This window comes from Camelus bactrianus, chromosome 6 (genome assembly GCF_048773025.1).
Source record: "Camelus bactrianus isolate YW-2024 breed Bactrian camel chromosome 6, ASM4877302v1, whole genome shotgun sequence".
In the NCBI taxonomy this organism is placed as follows: Eukaryota; Metazoa; Chordata; class Mammalia; order Artiodactyla; family Camelidae; genus Camelus; species Camelus bactrianus.
Window position 1 is genome coordinate 78,701,936 of NC_133544.1, and position 5,622 is coordinate 78,707,557.

A 5,622-nucleotide genomic window follows, 5' to 3' on the forward strand; every position below is an offset into this window, starting at 1 on the left:
GTTTATGGTCTATATTTGTTCACAATACAACTCACTTTTAACAGGTCCAAGATAGGTTCTTCAGTTGGTCATTAACCTACAGAGAATCAATCATAACACACAAAACTTAAGTTTCTAGAAAGAAAACTATAAATTTTCATTCATTACTCTAAAACTCAAGTTGGGAACATAAAACTATTAAGTACAACAAATAAGAACAATTCAATATATTAGATGTGTATTGTTCATGTAGTTCCTTGGGATGATACCATCAACATACCACCTTCCACTGCTTTTCAAAATGCTGCTGAAAAAGGAAATAGTTAATCGGTCTCACTCCTTTCCTCCTGCTCCCACAACTTGGAAAGCCAAATGATACACAACGTGCAAAGTGACATCGGTTTTATGCATATACAAAGAAATCTTGGCCATAAGGCTTAGTCTGAAAGGACTTTCAAAAGCTGTCTGATTGCATTATTTTACTTTGAGATCAGAACTGACCCATTCCACTAGGTTAAAGGTTACACCTGAGAGCTATATTATTTTTACATTATGTAATAAATTCACAAGTGGTTTAGATGTTACAGCCCTTAAAGCATTCATTTTAAGGCACCGTAACAGGGATTGAGAGTACTTTTTCCCCACTTGGCTTAATTTCCCACTTAGAAATGTTTGTTTTACACTGAAGGATTAATTTCCGAGACCTCTGCTTGCAACATGATTGTTTCATGACAAACCATTAACAGGGTTCAGGAGAGACCAACTCCATGAATGCTTCAAAGCAGAACAAGGTAATCTTGAAAGTGGAAAATATTTAAATCCCAATTTTCAAATCAAATGAGTAAGATTTTTCAGTACTATTTTGAGAAATATTCTTAAAATATTCAAAAGCTATTTTATAGAAATATACATTATTTAATTATTTGATCAAATATACAGAGTACACTGTTTAAAGCAAATGTGCTGGTCTTGTGCTAATTGAGATTAATATTTACACAGTAAATACTTAAGAGGTAGATTATGTAATTTTTATTACTGATAAAGAATGTGTACTTCCAGTCAAAACTCCTTGAGTACCTAAGTCAAAGCATCTTGTGACTCATCCTGCACATATGAGTTGATTCGCGAATTTGTGGGACTTCCAATTCCAGGTAGACATCTTCTGCCACACTCGTCACCTGCTTCCTACCACCTAGTTAGTGAGCTCAAGGAAGCTTAAGAAAAAGAAAATTGAGAAAACTCGTAATGCAACCAACTACGTAACACATTGCAAAATCAAACAACTTTGCATTTTCCATATCATTTCATTTCTTGGTTGATGTATAGTTGAAAATTTAATTATCCTCGGTGTTATTTTAAATAGATGCATAAAAATTTAGTATTAGTATTATAGTAAATAGTAGGAGATAGGTAAACATTTTAACAAAAATTAGATATTCAACACAGCATTAATGTTACTAAAACAGTAAGCATGCAAACATTTTTGACAACTTCATGGGATGATTGAAACTTGTAGATTATTTGTTTAAATCAATAAACTCAATAGGATGAATAACGTTGAGTAAGACAACCTTCATTAATTGGCTTAAAATGTTCTATTGCAGAATTAAAAAATCAACCTAATTCCTCTAAATTTGCACACTGTCTTCCACATGAAACTTAAGTCACAACATAGAAGTTACTGTTTCTCTAGTAATTCTTTTCAACACATGTGCCTGAGTCACAAACAAATGATATTAAGCAATGGAAACTGGAAAAAAATACAGTTACAGACTGGGGACTGAATTTTGTCCGCCCACAAGTATGTACACACACACACAGCCCTACAAAAAAACAGTATTGGCCAGCTATTAATGTGGATATCCTGACTAAGGTTTACAGTGTAAAATCCTGGTCAAGAGGAAACAAAATTGGTCCCAAACAGTAAGATATGTATTTAAGAAATCATTTTTTTTCTTGCCTATTTGAAGGTAGAGTTGACACCTACCTTTGTCATAAGATTTGATGATGGTATGAGACTGATTTTTAATTATTCCAGCAGGTTAAAAATAACACACGACCCTGAAGAAGTAAAAATTTAGAGAACCATCCATTGGTTTCTTCCAGGACATTATCTAAGTTGAATCTTTTCAAGATTCAAGAACAAATTGAGTGATACTAAGTTTTAACTTTTTGAGGAATACTTAGTTACTGACACAGTTATTTTGTGGTGATTAGTATCATAAAACTTAAATTCTCCAAATGTTACTACTACTCTAACTTGCTTTGAAATTTCGAAAGTTAAACCTTTTCAAATCTCATCTAGTGATTCAAAGTAAACAAAAAATTTTATCCATGCCATTAAGGTCATGCACTAGCAAGAAGATACATAAGAACCTCTGATATACTTACGTTTAAAAAGTTAAGAATCTCTAATATGTCTAATTAAGGAAGTTCTTACAAATTATTCCCACTTATAACTGTATCAAAACAAATACAAGATTCTGCCTGGGGAGCAGAAGGGAGAAGAAAACCTAATGCAAAGATAACAAAAAGAAGTAAAATCTCCAAAAAAAAAAAAAAAAAAGAAAAATCACACAAATGAAGACCAAAGTCTTTGAGCTTCAAGTTCTGGGACCTGACACCCAGTCTCCTGTTCTAAGTCCCTTAGATAGTATTAACACCTTGAAAGAAAATAGTTGAAAGTCAATCCTTAAAATGTTCTATGTCAATTATGTCTCAAAACAAAACCCACAAAAACAAAAAAAACCCCAAAACCTGAACAGCCAGTTCTTGATAATTTTTTACATATCTCAGTTCAAAATGTTTATCTCCTTTTAAGAGTTATAAATCCTATATAAAGAATGAAAGCTCCTGGCTTTGTATGCTCAAGTTTTGTATGCTCAGAGATTTGTATGCTCAAGTTTTGCTTCAGTGACTTGAATTAAATGAAAACTTCTCAGGTTTATTTAAATACTAAATAGTACTAAAATAATATTATTTTTAAAAAGCAGCCTTGGTAAATATACATTTAGAGTATCTGGGTCCCTTAAAAGAGGTAAGAGGAAAGGAAATCACTAGGCAAATACCTTTTCAACTTGTGGACTAAACTGTTGTTCTATACCAGCATCATCTGCTTCACATGCTGACTGGACACCCTCACTCCCAACCCCACACCAAAAGAAAAGTATACCTACCTGTGCTTACTGAAGAATTATAAAGACTATTGATTAAAGAGAAAATTTCTCAAAAAAAATTTACTATCATGGATGTTTTCAATATCAAGAACAGTTGTTTTTCAGTCAGAAGCAAACTGATGTTTTATTATAAGGTAATAAAAAAAAAATCCTATACTGTTCAGTGTAGTCCATTTAAAACAGGCTTTACTAAAACTATTCCCCCGATGTGAAATCAGATTCTCAGTAGTCTTGGAAGATACATATCAATCTTTAGTTAAAAGGGACTCCCATAACGAAAGCAATTCTTAGTATATACATACACATCTCATCTCAAAGGAAAAAAGTTACGTTACATTAAGAGGTGGAGAAAAAATATTTAATCAACAACTTAAAAATTAATTGAAGAGCTAGAATGAGTAATAGAAACCCAGCTTTTGAAGCAGGTAATATCTATTTGTAACAGCCAAAGTTTACTGCAAAATGAATTTATCCAGGTTTAGAGGTAAAAAGAAATAGGAGTGAATACATTACAATATGGTATAAACTGCTTGCTACCACAGTTTTCAAAAAAGAGGGAAAGATTTATTCAGCAACTTAAATGCTAAGATTTTGCCAATCAATTTTTTACTTCTCTTAAAGGTAGTTTTATTTTGATAAGCAATCTTTAAGATTTCACCTCTATAAGATTTGATGCACAAAAACACCGAAAATGTTTAAAGGGAAAAAATAAATAGTTTTAAGTTAGGCTGTTAGGATTTATCAAAAACCTGTGTTCAAGAACAAATGTGGCAAATGACTTTAAAAAGAAAGCACAAACCTTTATCTAGGGAATATTAAACAAAGCCTGTGTGATCTATACAATTACAATAAATTAAATATTATGGTATAACTTTGTATATTGTTAAGACAGTTAGCCTAGCTTCCCAAAGAATAAAAAGTGCATGCGTTCCCTGTAGAAACTGTAAGATGCACTACTGCACGCAGCAAAGATACCACAGGAGAACTAGGCATCTTAAGAGCTGGAAGGTAAGGGTTAAATCACATCATTCAAATTCTCTGAGTTCTAATTCCATCAATTCAGGGTTAAGCAGGCCCTTTTCCCACAGTTACCACATGCATACATATTTGAATACAGGCACAGAAACTTGTCATTTTTATTTGGGTAACACAGGGTCTCTAAATTATATTGAAAAATAAGTCCTAATTATTATCACTCCTGTAAAAAAAATTTGCACATTTTCCACAAATGATTTATGTAAAAGAGAAGAAAATACACATAATTTTATAATATCTTAAACTTTTTTTATTCCCTACCAGACATTAATTTTGTCTTTCATTTTCTTTGTTTTCTACAATTTCCAAGGTGCACCTGTATTTAATACTGCTTTAATCTGCTAAAGACATTAACTGATTGCTCTCCTAAATCTAAGGATTATATAGTTTTAGTATAAATATATATCACATATTTTCGTAAAATTTTGACAAAACCGAATAAGCATGCCTTGTTTTAAGTCCATGCTCCTTCCACTGTTTATAAAATCTGATTTAATGATCAAAAATTCTTGGTTGTCATTCTTCAGTTACAACAGTCTTTCTTCTGAACTGCCACTCATTTCTTTTTACATAATAACAAGCAATAGAAAAACCAAAGAAATCATCTTAATCTTAGTTCTTCCTTTTGACACTATAAAATAATGTGAACTTTGTTTTTTTTTAAATGAAACAAATACATCCAAATGTATTCAATACATTCAAATGAGCTGTGTCTCCTTTAAGGTAGTCACCTTGGAAGGCCACAGTTCATTTTCCTAACTATTCTACCACTGCTCAAAATATCTTTAAAACTCTTTTGGGATTGCCTTCAAAGCCAGTTGCATACTTCCTACCATTATCTCAAAGATAGATTTAATTTTAATTTTTGGAAATAGTCAAGAGTCACTTGGTGCCAAATAATGGTAACCATAAAACAATTAAGCTGCGTAATAATACTTTTTAAAAAAACAGTACGTAATCATAAAGTTCATAGTGTCACTTAAATTAGCTTTGAATGCAATTCTAAAAGAACAAAACCCAAGAGGCTTTGAGCAATGGCAGACTGCTGGAATGAGGAAACAATTTTCCAGCATGATCACTAAGCAGGGTAACATTCATTTAGCTGTCTATGTTCTGGCATACCTGTTTAAAGTGAACATTCTGAGAATTAGAATTTATTCTTTTAAAAAGGAATATCATTCTTTAAAAAAAAAAGAATTTTATTCCTTTAAAACATCACCGTCAAAGCTAAGTACTATGCAAGTGTTTTGTTAGAAACTAATTCTCCTTACTTTATCAATAAAGACTACTTTTAAAAACTTGAAAGCAAACACCAACTTATTTGCTCCCAAGCTTTTTAAAATCATTAACTGAAGATAAATTCGAAATTTCTAAGGTACTAAAAAAGAAAACAAAAACCCCAAATGTAATAAAAACACATCAAGAACCAAAC